Source organism: Phacochoerus africanus, chromosome 4 (assembly GCF_016906955.1).
Source record: "Phacochoerus africanus isolate WHEZ1 chromosome 4, ROS_Pafr_v1, whole genome shotgun sequence".
In the NCBI taxonomy this organism is placed as follows: Eukaryota; Metazoa; Chordata; class Mammalia; order Artiodactyla; family Suidae; genus Phacochoerus; species Phacochoerus africanus.
Window position 1 is genome coordinate 83,977,746 of NC_062547.1, and position 15,347 is coordinate 83,993,092.

The 15,347-nt window shown below is 43.6% G+C and overlaps 1 protein-coding gene across 4 annotated transcripts in view; it reads right to left on the minus strand.

The window, feature by feature from the left end:
• The window catches only part of FAM169A (family with sequence similarity 169 member A), a 72,835-nt gene extending 58,238 nt beyond the window's left edge, over positions 1 to 14,597 (minus strand). For 2 of the 4 annotated variants that reach the window (XM_047778106.1, XM_047778104.1), the window contains exon 1: positions 13,774 to 13,877. The gene's annotated coding sequence lies outside the window, so the exon portion shown is untranslated. Of the gene's footprint in view, positions 1 to 11,890; positions 12,051 to 13,773; positions 13,878 to 14,267 lie in introns of those variants that run through there. The other 2 variants (XM_047778103.1, XM_047778105.1) reach the window with 2 other exon arrangements.
• Positions 14,598 to 15,347: the final 750 nt, after the last annotated feature.

The window sequence follows — 15,347 nt, forward strand, 5'->3', positions numbered from 1 at the left end:
TGTATTGGAGTTCCCTCTGTGGCACAGCAGAAATGAATCCAACTAGTATCTGTGAGGATGCAGGTTCAATCCCTGGCCTCTCGTAGTGGGTTAAGGATGTGGTGTTGCTGTGGCTGTGGCTGTGGCATAGGCCAGCAGTTGTAGCTCCGATTTGACCCCTAGCCTGGGAATTTCCATATGCCGCTAATGCCACCCCAAAAAGCAAAAAAAGAAAAAGAAAAAAGAAAAAGAGTCATGTACGGGTCCACCCTGCCAATGCCTTGAGGGTCATTCACACTGTAGCATGTATCAGAATCTCAGCTTACCATTTTAGAAACATTTATTCACTCTAAATTATAAAACCTACGAAACCACCAACTTGATGTATTAAATTATATTATGTATTTTCCCAATCAGCATTAAAATTTCTACCAGAACTTAAATATCCACCTGAGTACCAATTAAAAACATCTCCTAATTCATCAGCAGTATGTCAGCACACTTTAGAAAACACTACACTATTAAGTACAGGATTGCTTACCACAAGAAGACTACTGCTACAGATCAAAGGCAAGTCGAACACAACTAAACTAATTAAAGTGTAGAAAGAGAAACTCATTATCCTTCAGTCTTAAATCTTTTCATTTATTTATTTTTTTTGTTTTTTTTTGTTTGTTTTTTTTTTGCTATTTCCTTGGGCCGCTCCCACGGCATATGGAGGTTCCCAGGCTAGGGGTCGAATCGAAGAGCTGTAGCTGCTGGCCTACGCCAGAGCCACAGCAACCCACACCACAGTTCACGGCAATGCCGGATCGTTAACCCACTGAGCAAGGGCAGGGATTGAACCCACAATCTCATGGTTCCTAGTCGGATTCATTAACCACTGCGCCACGACAGAACTCCCAGTCTTAAATCTTTTTAGATTGAGGTTTTTAAATAGAAAAATCATCACTTCTGGGCTTATTTTTATTATTAGCTAAAGATTATTCTTTTATTTATATACACACACACACAAAATGAAACAATCCTGTTATCCTGAAATCTGATCTTTTAAATACTTTAAAATTTGCATAAAGGGCATAACTGGAGGGAAAAAAGCCTTTACTTAGAAGATGTGATTTTTTTTTTTTTTGGTTTTTTTAAGGGCAACATTCACGACATATGGAGGTTCCCAGGCTAGGGGGTCAAATTGGAGCTGTAAGCTGCTGGCCTACGCCACAGCCACAAGCAACACCAGATCCGAGCCACGTCGTGACCTACACAACACGGCTCACGGCAACGCCAGATCCTTAACCCACTGAGCAAGGCCAGGGATCGAACTTGCATCCTCATGGATACTAGTCAGATCTGTTTCTGCTGAGCCACAACAGGAACTCCCTTTTTTTTTTTTTTTAAAGCTAACTTTTAGTAAGTGCCAGAATGTGTTAAAAACTGTACTAAAAGCACGTCATTCTCTCATTCAAGCGTTGTAGCAAAGATATGTGGTGGACCCAATTAATATTCTTATTTTATAGAAAAGTAACCATGGAGAGGTTAATCATTTCCCCAAAGTCACATGGAGAGTGGTGGCCAACCTCAGATCCAGGCAAGGATCTGACACCAAGCCAGTCCTAAGAGAGAGCAGAACACCCAGTACTGCCTCACATGCAAGGCCCCTTAAGAGCAGTTTATAGTGAAAACCTTTAGCCCTAGAGCGCTAGAAATCTGGCAATTTCCAGATACATTTGACTTGATTTTAATACCATGGATCTAAAGTACTTTGGAGGGGGGGGCACAGCATGTGGAAGTTCCCTGGCCAAGGATCAAATCTGAGCCACAGCTGCAGCAATGCCAGGTCCTTGAACCCACTGTGCTAGCCTGGGATGGAACCTGTGCCCTGTGCCACAGAGATACAGTGGATCCTGTTAAAACGCAGTAGGAACTCCTTAAAGTATGAATGTATTTCTTCTTCACTACAAAAAGAACTATTTCATTGTTTTCTCTCTCATCGCACATCCAGGCCATCTTCTAAAAAGTTAAAAGTTGTGATTTCTGAATATAGTTTAAAAACTATAGTCTTAGTTTTTAATACAAAAAAAATTGAAAATATTTCCATAATTCCAAAGGCCCAGACACACACATACACATAACACTTCTAAAGTATTTGTTTTTAAATTTGTCCTTAAATCCATTAATTTGATTACTGGTCACTCTCAGTGCCACATTTTATTGGTGAAATAATCACTTATTAGTATTTAGAAGTAGATTATCGGGAGTTCCCGTCGTGGCGAAGTGGTTAACGAATCCGACTAGGAACCATGAGGTTGCGGGTTCGGTCCCTGCCCTGGCTCAGTGGGTTAACGATCCGGTGTTGCCCTGAGCTGTGGTGTAGGTTGCAGACGCAGCTCGGATCCCGCGTTGCTGTGGCTCTGGCGTAGGCCGGCGGCTACAGCTCCGACTCAACCCCTAGTCTGGGAACCTCCATATGCCGCGGAAGAGGCCCAAGAAATAGCAACAACAACAACAAAAAAGACAAAAGACAAAAAAAAAGAAGTAGATTATCATAAATCAGTAATAGAAGCAGGTAATATTTACTGAGAAGTGACCACATACCAGATTTTAAAGAGACTGTTGCATTTAATAAACAATGAGGTACTATGAGTTCCATTCAGCAGATGAAGAATGGAGCTTTAGAGATTATCAGACCACTAGTGAAGCTAGAAGACTATGAATCCAATCAGATATACAGTCCTGTATAATTCTCTTAATATGCAAAATCAAGCATCACGGTCTTTGTCTTGGCTATATGAAATTTCCTTCTGAAAAATACTACACTAATTACCTTGTTATTAAATATTCAATCTGCATATTACCCCAGAAAGGGCACTCCGATTGGAATCCTATGACCTTGGCTCCAGGTCAGCTCTACCACTAGCCAGCTCTGTGACCCCTAGGCAAGTCACTCACCCTCTTTAGGCTTCTGTATTCTCATTGGTAATGTGATGAAACTGGACAGGATAATCCTAAGAGCCTTTTCACCCCTGAATGTTTACAATTATTTAAGTGGTTACCTTAAGACTGTATCAGCTACTAGCCTTATGCTGGTTCCACTAGTTTAGAGAGGCAAGAGAAAGATGCTAAGGTTCTAGAGAGAAATATAGGTTGCTGTAGAAAAATCACTCCTTTTGTTGTTGTTTTTAAGCTTCTGTTCTATGTTATGTAACTGTAAAGCTGTCAGATAAAATTTTGTCAAGGTCTTTGTGCTTCTGTCCATGCGATAAACCGAAAGGCCTAACCAGATTCAACATGAATGAGAAAGCTTAATGCCACCTTAAGCGAACTAACTCATCAAAAAATTTACACAGAATAGACAATGAAGTGTAAAAAAGTGTCCAAATTAATTTATAAATTGAGCAAATGGCATGGTCATTAATCCTGGCTAACCTGTCTAAAAATTTAATACTCACACCTCTTACATAAGTACTCTTAAGATGCCCACCAGCTATATTTTACACCCATCTTTTAATAATTTCATCCCTTTTTCCTGAAAAATTACGTAAGTATTTGAAGGAATGAATGCCCTTAACAAAAAAAGAAAAATATGAGCAAGAGTTAAAAATCAAATTCCTATAGTGCTTTTTACCCCTGTTTAAGGTTAACTGCTGGATTTCAATCACCTTCTTAAAAAGGGGGAAAATTCCTAAATGATTTCAAGATCCTGGTAGATCACTGCTATTATTTGAGGGGCTTCTGGAAAAGGAGATTCCCCCCAAAATTGTGGATATTTTAGAGCTCAAAGAGTTCTCAAAGGAAAAATAATGATCTCAGCCAATCCAAGGCATGATCCTACCTCTCCTGATTGTTTCCCCAACACTGAAAATAGGTTAGGTATCCAGGCAACGTAATCTGCAATGCTCTCAACCTTTTACACAAAAAGCCTGTTTCTGGTCCTTATTATGATTCTTCTCTTAATTCTCCCCTTGTCTCTTTTCTAACATCATGTCCCTTCCTAACTAACCTAGCCCCAGCACCACATCAGCCCAAACCCATTTCTCTCCTTACTCACCTTTTATTCCCCTCTCCCTCCTGCTCTACACAAGACCAGAACCTCCTACAGTCATCCTTCTCCACTCTTGAAACAGAGATTCTGAGCATGACAAAAACGAAACCATTCGAGCAGACTGCACATCTCAGGTAGGCTCAACCTGCTCACAAATCCTTTTCTGCCCTCTGAGAAAGGAGAAAGAGTTGATTACTGATAGGTGAGACTGCCTAGACGTTTACAGGTAACAGAGTAGGTAGGAAATTAAACAGGGCTCATACCTGTTACCTCTTTATTTTCAGAAAAAAAGAAAATCATCTTTTTTTTTTGTCTTTTTTGTTGTTGTTGTTGCGATTTCTTGGGCCGCTCCCGCGGCATATGGAGGTTCCCAGGCTAGGGGTTGAATCGGAGCTGGAGCCACCGGCCTACGCCAGAGCCACAGCAACGCGGGATCCGAGCCGCGTCTGCAACCTACACCACAGCTCACGGCAACTCCGGATCGTTAACCCACTGAGCAAGGGCAGGGACCGAACCCGCAACCTCATGGTTCTTAGTCGGATTCGTTAACCACCGCGCCACGACGGGAACTCCAGAAAATCATCTTTTGAAGTAACAACCACTGGGCCAACAGTGGACTACGTGCCTGGTTCTATGTGAAACTGGTTCTATGCGAAACGTTTCACTCGTAGCCCTGGACAGTTTAAGTCCCAAACCCATGAAGCGGGTAATTTAATTGTCTAATTTGTCAGATGAGGAAACAAACACAAAGCGGCAGAATAACTTGTTCAAGGCACACTACAGTAAGCAGCAAAGCTAGGACTTGAACTGAGGCCCTCCGGCTCTGCGTTCCCTTCTTTGAGTCACTATACTATGTCTGAAAGCAGAGCATCTTAGAATCCTAAGATCGTATAAGACTGCTTACACGTATTAGAGACATCTTACCGGTTGGCTTTCTAAGGGTTTAATGCCTTTTTCATCTCTAGAAAAATGGTTCTAGATCTAAGAAATCATTTAAACATTAAGGTACTAATGTTTTACTAAGGTAAACATTTGGTGTGTTTTAGGACTTACAAAAATGAACCCGTCATACGGCATAGAATTTTTTTCACCTCAAAGGTAGGGTATGGAAAAGACTAGTTAAGGGAACAAGATCTTGAGACAAACTGCCAGGATCACCAGCTGTGTGACTGTAGGCAAATTACTTGAACAGATATACAAAAAGGATCTGAGGAGGGAATAAATTCCAAGGGTAAAAACTAATACTTTGAACATATATTAAAATGGTACTTTTTGTCTTTTTGCCTTTTCTAAAAAGTCAACAAAAAAGAAAAATAGGAGTCTAAAAATATGCATATTGTTGTGGATTTTTTTTTTTTTTTTTTGCTTTTTAGGGCCTCACCCGCAGCCTATCGAGGTTTCCAGGCTAGAGGTCCAATCGGAGCTACAGCTGCCGGCCTACACCACAGCCACAGCAATGCCAGATCCAAGCCGCAACTGCAACCTACACGGCAGCTCATGGCAATACCAGATCCTTAACCCACTGAGCGAGGTCAGGGACTGAACCTGCAACCTCACGGTTCCTAGTCGGATTCGTTTCCACGGGATTGTGGGTATCTTTGACATAAAATATCAGAGAAATATGTCTCATTTAGAACCACCAAGATGGATATTATTAAACGAAATACATCTCTAGCTCAAAACAAGACCAAAAAATCAAACTCAGTGCTTAATTTTGCATACAATTTACAAAATATTCTGCTGAATCACTATCACCACCGCCACCACCACACCACTATCTCACTGCATTCCCTATTTATTTTCACTACATAACAAAGAAATGTAACCAAGGGTCGCCATTATCTGCAGAGGATCACCTCAACTTAGAAAAACTGCAGCTTCAGAACCACAAGCTGACATTCCTCATTCTCGTCCAGGCTTCTCAAACTCTGCCCTCTGAGCCACAGCCTTCATGCAAACTCAGGTGGGTATGCTCACCCAGATCAAATGAAACTGTTTTCTTACCTTTCACTGGCAGCAAGCCCAGGGGAAAAAAGAGAGAGGAGTAACTGCCTTCCTATCTGGCTTCGGTACCTATAAACTAAATAAGTGAATGACTGAACAAAGGTTTGTATAAATAAACCACACACTGGTGCCAGGAGAAAGAGCTACCACAGAGGAAACATGCGTGACGTTCTGCTGCTAGAGGAAGAGCAACAGACAGTTTTCAACACGAGGAGATAAAAGGGGAGGCCCTCTAAGAAGATGGGAAAGCATGCTGAGAATGGCAAGTAGCTGGATTTACCAAGAGTTAAGTACATAAAAAAAAGTAGTGGTAGGTACACTAAGAAAATTAACTGAGGATAAGTGGGTTAACGATCCGGCGTTGCCGTGAGCTGTGGTGTAGGTTGCAGACGTGGCTCGGATCCCGAGTTGCTGTGGCTCTGGCGTAGGCCGGTGGCTACAGCTCTGATTCAACCCCTAGCCTGGGAACCTCCATATGCCGCGGGAGCGGCCCAAGAAATCGCAACAACAGCAACAACAACAACAAAAAGACAAAGGACCAAAAAAAAAAAAAAGAAAATTAACTGAGGATAAAACATCATAGGCCGGAGTTCCCATCGTGTCTCAGCAGAAACGAATCTGACTAGCGCTCATGAGGACACAAGTTCGATCCCTGGTCTCGCTCAGTGGGTTAAGTATCTGGCATTGTCCTGAGCTGCAGTGTAGGTTACAGATGTGGCTCGGATTTGGCGTTGGTATGGCTGTGGCTACAGCTCCGATTCCACCCCTAGCCAGGGAACCTCCATATGCTGTGGGTACAGCCCTAAAAAAACAAACAAACAAAAATAATGATAGACCAATACCAGACTAAAGAGTTTGGATGTTATTTGGTACAGAGCAGGAGGCAATTTAAAGATCCTGAGCAGGAAAGAAACATCCAAGGCTATGCTTTACGACAACCTACCCAGCAGCTGTGTGTAGGATGGATTAATAGGTAGAAATAAAGGGAGACAAGCTGACAAACTCATGAGCTTCTCATAAATACTTTTTATGAGAAAATAAACTGAGGATAAAACATCATAGGTCAGAGTTCTTTTACCATACTTATCACAGAAGTGCGATTTACTTTTCTTCATCTATCCTACCAGGTTCATGTGTCCATGCTTGATTACTTAGGGAAAGAAAACGGGAAAAAAGTCTTAATTTACAAAGGGGTGGTGTCATCAAATCCATTTATAATCTTTTTTGGTAACTCAGCATGTTTTTCGATTATAACAGAATTATCACTTACTGCTTGCTTACCCTGCCTGGGGCATTATGCTCAGCACTCTACACATATTACCTCATTTATCCCTCAAAATGACCCATGACGAAGGTATTTGTACATCCATTCTCCAAATGAGCCGCCTCAGGTGTGGAAAGGTTAAGTATACTGCTAGCCCAAGTTCACACAGCTATTAAGTGGCAGAATCAGCCCCTCTCTAAAGCTAAGCAATCTGCGAGTTCCCATCATGGCTCAGCAGAAACAAATCTGATTGGCATCCATGAGGACACAGGTTCAACCCCTAGCCTTGCTCAGTGAGTTAAGGATTGGCCGTTGCCATGAGCTCTGGGGTAGGTCCCAGACACAGCTCAGATCCCTCATTGCTGCAGCTGTGTAGGCCAACAGCTACAACTCTGATTTGACCCCTAGCCTGGGAACCTCCACGTGCTGCGGGTTCGGCCCTAAAATAAATAAATAAAGCTAAGCAAAATCTGTCTCCAGAGGCATTTAGCCTGGTGGCCAGACTCCCAGGTCAGAACAAAGGGCCCACATAACCCATAATGTATCTGAGTACACAATTATCAAAAAATATATCAAGCATATTGTTCAGTCACTCCTTAGGCATTAGATTTTTAAATATCACAATACCCTTTATTCAGACTTCAGATGCTTATTCTAATCATTCTGATCCATCTTCAGAATTTTTAAATGTGTGCTATACGATAAATGCAAAGGGAACTGTTCTAAAGTTAAAAAATAAAAGGGAAATGTAAAAGCTGACAACGTAAAATGCTTACCATGTATTTCTTTAACAAATTACTACAAAAATAGAGCTAAAAAAAATGAAATTTGCTAAGATGCATTACCTTTTTTTTTTTTTTTGACTACCCACTGCTGAAGGAAAGAGACAACTAAAACCATGAGATTCAGATAGTACTAGGAGTTCCTGTCGTGGCGCAGTGGTTAACAAATTCAACTGGGAACCATGAGGTTGCCAGTTCGATTCCTGTCCTTGCTCAGTGGTTTAAGGATCTGGGGTTGCCGTGAGCTGTGGTGTAGGTCACAGACGTGGCTCCGATCTGGCGTTGCTGTGGCTTTGGCATAGGCCAGGGGCAACAGCTCCAATTAGACCCCTAGCCTGGGAACCTCCATATACCACAGGTCCAGCAGTAAAAAGACAAAAAAAAAAATTCCGATAGTACTAGACTTAATATGAACTATGAGCCAGTTTTTCAAGTTAAATCAAGATGACCCCAGAAGAGGGCTTCATTATTAGGGTTCCGACTGTCCAGGTGCAGAGATGGAAGAGGATCCCTGCCCACTTTGTGGGCCAGACAGCACCCACGGTTTTTTATTCCATTCGGATGATCACATTTTAAGAAAAATCACACTGAAAAACTGGAATGTCTCCAGTGGAAAACGACCAGGATGGCAAAGGATCTGGAAACCACACGGTACAACAGATGAGAAATAGGAACTGGGAGAAATCGGTGGGAGCAGGTCTTGGGAAAGTCTTGGAAGGGAAGAAAATTACCCTTGAAGTATGTGAAGAGCCAATATGCAGATGAAAACTTATTCTATTCTACACATCTCTAAAGAGTAAAGACAATGGCATGTTGGAAACCAACAATTAGTTCTACCCACAGGAAATGAAGCGGAAACGAATCCAACTAGGAACCATAGGTTGCGGGTTGGATCCCTGGCCTCGCTCAGTGGGTTAAGGATCCAGTGTTGCCATGAGCTGTGGTGTAGGTCACAGACACAGCTCGGATCCTGTGTTGCTGTGGCTGTGGTATAGGCTGGCAAATGTAGCTCTGATTCGACCCCTAGCCTGAGAACCTCCATATGCCGCAGGTGGGTCCACAAAAAAAAAAAAAAAAGTTCTACCCACAAATGTATCACACCACATGAAAACACAAACCAACAAATCAGCTGGTCTAAGAGCACTGTTATTGACAGTTAACACTTTCCAACTCTGGTTGGAGTAACATCTCTCTGCCCCACTGTAAATAAAGCAAAAGAACCATCCCCATCTAAGCCAGTTCTAGAAAGAAGAGCCAAGAGTCCACAGACTTCAGTTGAGTGGTTGTTTGTATATAAAACTGTAAAATCATTTTATAAAATAAAATTACATCTTTTTTGTTGTTGTTGCCATTCTGAGATGCTAGTCAGAGAGTAGAAGTTAGTATTCTCCTAACAGAATTTACTCAGGACCACTTTCTTTTCCATGCTTTAGAAAAAAGGATCAAAAACCTCCTCAGCCTTGAAATTAGTTTCAAGTACTTTTTTTTCTTTTTAGGTCTACACCCGTGGCAAATGGAAGTTCCCAGGCTAGGGGTCAAATCAGTTATAGCAGCCACAGAAATGCCTAATCCAAGCCGCACCTGTGACCTACACCACAGCTGGTGGGAACACCAGTTCCTTAACCTACTGAGCAAGGCAGGGGATCAAACTAGCATCCTCATGGATACTAGTCAGGCTCAAGTTACTACCAGGGCACAACGTGAACTCCCTCAAGTACTTTTAGATATTTTCAAAGCTAAATATCAAGACTTCCAATGTGACTACTTTGTGCTAAAAATAGCTCTATTTTCCACTCGTGTTCATAAATAATTAATAGAAAATAAGACCAGATCTAAAATTAGAAGATAGTCTGGGATCCCCAAAAGCTATAAAGGGGATGACACGAATTCCTTTCAGTTTTGCAAAAAACCATGCATTTCCCCTACATTAATATAAGCACTGGAACATGTGCGTAAAGGTTTTAGACTATAAAATTCTTTATTAAGTACAGTTTATTATTTTATCAATCACTGTACTACAAAAAGTCAAGCTCAATGACTTTTTCTCCACAGCTATTCACTCCTAAATTGGCTCCTCCCCTTCTCTCTCCACTGATATTACTCCTCTCAACTCCCAAATTCAAGGGATTATATTCATTCTCACCACTCTTATCCTTAGGATGGACCAGACCCAATTGACTACTTTCTGCCATTGAAAAGCTTCTCTCCCTCCTTGGACAACACTCTCTCCATTCTATTTCTTAGTTTCTTTCCCTCCTCAGTTTCTTTCAGCAAATGAACCCTCTCTGCACAATTCACTGATGTGCATCCCCTCACCCCCTCCTCCTGGCCCCACACGCAATCTGGCACTTTTTTGTTCATTTGTTTGTTTTTGTGGAGTTTTTTGGCCATGCCAGGCATGTGTGAGTTCCCAGGCCAGGGAACTCACTGCAGCAGCAACACCTGAGTCTTAACCTGTGCCACAAGAGAACTCTAACCTGGCACTTTCTAAAAAAATACAATTTACTAAGTTGATTCGTTCTCAATATGTATTTGCAAAAGTCTCTGTGCATTTAGATTTTAAGGATTTTTCTTTTTTTTTTTTTTTGGCCCTTGCCCACAGCATTTGGAAGGGATCAAACCTGAGCCTGAGCCACAGCAGTGACAATGCCGGATCCTTAACCAACTGAGCCACCCAGGAAACTCCAGGAATTTTTAACATTTTAATCCACAATACTTCACTAAACTATAAACACCATGAGGGTGAAGACCTATTTCTTTTTGTACCTGGTAACATAAAATAGACACTCAGTGTTTACTGAGTGAATAAAATGCATCTTTGGTGTAAACTGAAACCAACATCTCTTTGGAGCAGTTAGTCACTAAAATAATACCATATTCTTAAAAAAAAAAAAAAAGAAAGAAAAAGTTAGGTCACAAACTTTTTGACCCAAAGGTTGGACTAGATGAGCATATTCCTCTACAGAGCAGATAAACCTTAGAGTTTCATATACCAGCTCTAAAACTCATTGAGTCTAACAATTATTTTATCATATCTTTAGTAACTGCCTAGCTTTTCCCTGATTTTTTTTAAATCATCACACCTTTTCCTTAATAAATACAACCTTGAGAGAAAAAAATACAACCCTAAGTAATTTTACTGTTGTTATTGCAAAGAACTATGAAGTACCTCTACTACCAATGAAGCATACCAAATTTAGAACTTTAACTTCAGGGTTAAATACACTAAAGATCAGAAGCCTAATGGTGTGCTAAGAGAAAAATCACTGTAAGGATAATCAAGCAGTTGTTTTTTTTTTTTTTTTTTTTTTTCAATTTAGTATCATAGAGTCTTAGATATGGAAGAAACACGAAGGTTTTGTTTACCTTCCTACCCAATTAACAATCCTCTCTACAGAATCCTTTTACTTTTCAAACATCTGCCTGGATGCCCGATACTTTTAGTCTAAGTACCCCTACCAAGTCAATCTTTGTGCATTCTTAGGCAGATGAGTGAACCTAACACACACAAAAGGCTTAAAGGAGTTAATAAGGTAGTAGCTAAGGAGAAAACTGTTAAGTTTTTTTTCCCCCTTTTCACTTTCTCATAATAATGCTCAAAGTCTCAAGCAATGTTAAAGATAAAAAGCAGACCAAGATCGCTTCCAAATTCGGATTAAATGCAACAGTACCAATTCAGTGAACTCCTCTAACACGGGTATGAACAGAGTCAATGTAAAGATATTTGACTCCACGCTGAACTCGCTGGCAGGAACAATCTCCATCCCCAGGGATAGGTCCAGTCAGGGCACATGCAACCCTGAGCAGGCAACCTTTACTTACTTAAGTTCTCTAAAACAAGAATCCTCTCTCATCTCATCTCTCAATGTCCAAGGTCCTTTTCACCTCCATTAATTCTCCCCACAGACCATGTCATTAAGAAGCAGCAGGACATTTCTGCTAGGGGTGGTACATGATACGGAACCATTTGTTTGCAGAGAGGATAAATCAAAGAGTCTGCAACTAATCAGAAAAAAGTTTAGAGTACATTTAATAAAGAGGATGACTCTCAAGTCGATGTAATTATAAAATATTCTGTTTTCTCCAAATCAAAGTAAGCCTTTTGTTTGAAGTATACTGTAGATTCCAATACTATGTCAAAGGTGAGGCTAATTTGGAACTTGTTAGAACCTAAAATCCACAGGTCAGGCATCTTAGGTTATAATCACTTAAGCGGGCAGGCCGATGTTGCTACTCATTTAACAATCCACATCATAAATTCAAAGAGAGGAGTCCATCCTGATGCTACAAGCTTCCCATGAAAGACTGATACTTTATCTTTGTTTATAATACTGCAAGTCTTATCACAGATGGACTTGTCCCAAGTTCCTCTCATCACCACATTCCCGGGGCTCGCCCCCCGCATCCCCAAACCCCTCAAAAAACAAGCAAAGAATTTTGTGAACCGAAAACTTAAAAGTTGTCGATAGACCAAAAACTTCATCTGGTCCTTTAGTCACCTAAAATCATTCCTCTTGTAGGAGAGAAGCAAAATATAGTTTGCAAAGATAACCTGAACATCTTTTGTACATGCATACATAAATGCCAGCAGAAGATACTTCCAGGCACATCAAACCCGGATCCATTTTGGTGAATTCCCTCCAGGGCCCAAATGTGTGTATTATGCAACAGCCACCATTCCGGACTTTAATCCCTGTCTGTGATGCAGTGATAAAATACAAATGGCCAGAAAGAGTACAATCTACTAGGTACTTAAGTGTATCGGCGAGATGATAAGATAAAACAAGAATTACCCAATGCTCAGGAAGCTTAAAAATGATAAAATGTATAACAGCTCTGAATCACAATTACAATTTGTTCTTTGGGGTAGTCTTACCAACCTGTCCTTCCCCCCTCAAAAATCCTCACGAGAGCATTCTGAGGTTTTGAAAGTATATCCCAAAGAGGGAAGGGGTCGTAGTTATTTTAGAATCTCCTACAGGTAATATCCAAAAGCTGAAGTCAGTGAGATACTCCCAAAGGGAAATAATGGGAGTAAATGTAACCCACTTTCCTGAACCATAAATAATCCAAAGCTTCACCCAACGACTTCCTAGGGCTTAGGCCTCGAAAAATTGCATAAGGTGCAGCGAAGAATTAGAACGAAATTGCAATGACCTGCATTCGAGAAAGGAATCTATACAACACCTACTCCAAAAGTGCTTAAAGGTATGGATGGCGGTCAGAGCATCTTTGGAGGCCACCTGCGTGGCAGAACCCAAGCCTAACCGCTTCCGCTCCACCTGCCACCAGGTCCGCTTCCCCCACGCCTAGCGACCGACCTGGGCGGACGGGCTCCAGGTGGGAGAGGAAGGAGGGGAGTGGGCTCGGCGGCAGCGGCTGGGGAGAGGGCCGAGGCCGGCGGACGAAGAAGAAGGCATTCCCTCACACAAAATGGTGGCGCTGGCGCCGAGGCCGGCGCACCTGGGGTAGCGCCGCACGCCCCTCGGGGGAAGCGGGCCCGCCGCCCGCAGCTGGACGCGCGCCCCGGGCCCGGGCGGCCGGCGTGGGCCTGCGCCGCGGCCGGGTCCTCAGGGCTGCCCGCAGTTGGTGGCCCGCGTTGCTGAGCGCCGGGGTGCGGGGCCGGGGCCGGCGGGGCGCGAGGCCAGACCAGGCAGCCTCGGCCGCGGCCCGCGGCCCCCGCCCGAGGCGGACCGCGCACTCACCTCGGACGCGCAGCCGGAGCCCAGGCAAGGAGGCGGAGCCGAGGGAATGAATGGAGCCGGCGGCTGCTCGCCGGTGACCACCGGCCGGGCCCGGGCCGCGCCGCTCGCGGCTGCCGGGGCGGATACGGCCGCCTGCCCCTCGCCTGAGACGCCCGGCTCCTAGTCGGCGGGTCGGCCGCAGCCCACCGTGCCCTCCGCCGGCGTGACGCACTCGCGCCGCAGCGCCTCCAGCCTTTGCAGCCCGCTCGGCGCCCGCGCCCACCGCGAATCCCCCCGCCCTCTCGCCCGCGCCGCGCTCGGCCGCGAGGACGCCGCCCTACCTCCCTCCCCGGCCGCTAGTCAAGCGGGCGCCGGGCAGGTATGGGCTCGGCCGGCCAGGGGACGCCACGCGGCCCCCGCCCCGCCACCCGCGCCCCCTCTGCCCGCCCGGGTCGCCCCCGCTCGGCAGAGCGCGTCGCCCCAGCTCAGGCAATGGCCCAGTATTAAAGAGTGACCTTGGCTTAGGTATAAAAATAGGTGCGAGTAAGCTGCGGGGACCACGACGCTGAATTTGCGTATTCCTTTAATGTCAACATTCGCAGAATCCCGTTTGCACGCGTCTCGGAGTTCTCCTCCAGCGAGGGGCGGGACCTCCGGGAATTTTCCCAGGGTGGGCGAGGCCAGTCCAGCCGGGTTCAGGGAAGCAGGGGCAAAGACCGGGGGCCCCCGCCTGCCACCTCCGTCCTAAACCCACTGCCGCCCAGGAAGATGCAAGGGAAAAGGAGGTCGAGGGCCCGCTTCACAATCTGGACAAGCCCATGGGCCCAGACTTCCATCTTGAGATAATAAGGAACCACCAAATTTTCTTTTCCCTTTCAGAATGTAGAACTGGCAAACTATCCCTGACTCCACCCTCTTTTCCTCCCCCAATCCTACAAACTCATTTCCTCTGCCTCAGCGCTCAGGGCCCTTCCTTCTGCTAATTACACTCCCAAGGAAGAAAACCCAAGTATTTAAAGCAGGGTAGATTGCTTTAAAGTAAATGTTGAATATATGTATTGAGGAACAGAATTGTATTTGAGTAATTTTAACTTACTGTTATCCATAAACTTTGGAAAATAAACGCATCATCCAAGAACCCTGGCATTTTTTTTCCCAGTTTAACCACTACAATAGAAATTGTTTAATTTCTCAGAAATATTTAGCATAGTACCAAACTTTCATGAATTTAGTAATGATCAAGGAATTCAATAAATACTTCAAAAAATACTTTTTGATAGAAATTTTACTTTTTTTTCATCAAATAGACTTTTCTGCCTCATAAGAAGCAACGTCACATCTATTATGTTTAATTTGTAAATTTTTTTTTTTTTTTTTTGTCTTTTTAGGGCCACATCCAGGGCATATGGAGTTTCCTAGGCTAGAGGTAAAATCAGGAGCTGTTGCCACTGGCCTACACCACAGCCACACCAAGATCCAAGCCACGCCAAGTTCCAAGCCTTGCCTGCGACCTACACCTCAGCTCATGGCACCGTTAGACCCTTAACCCACTGAACCAAAGGAGGGATTGGACCTGCGTCTTCCCGGATGCTAGT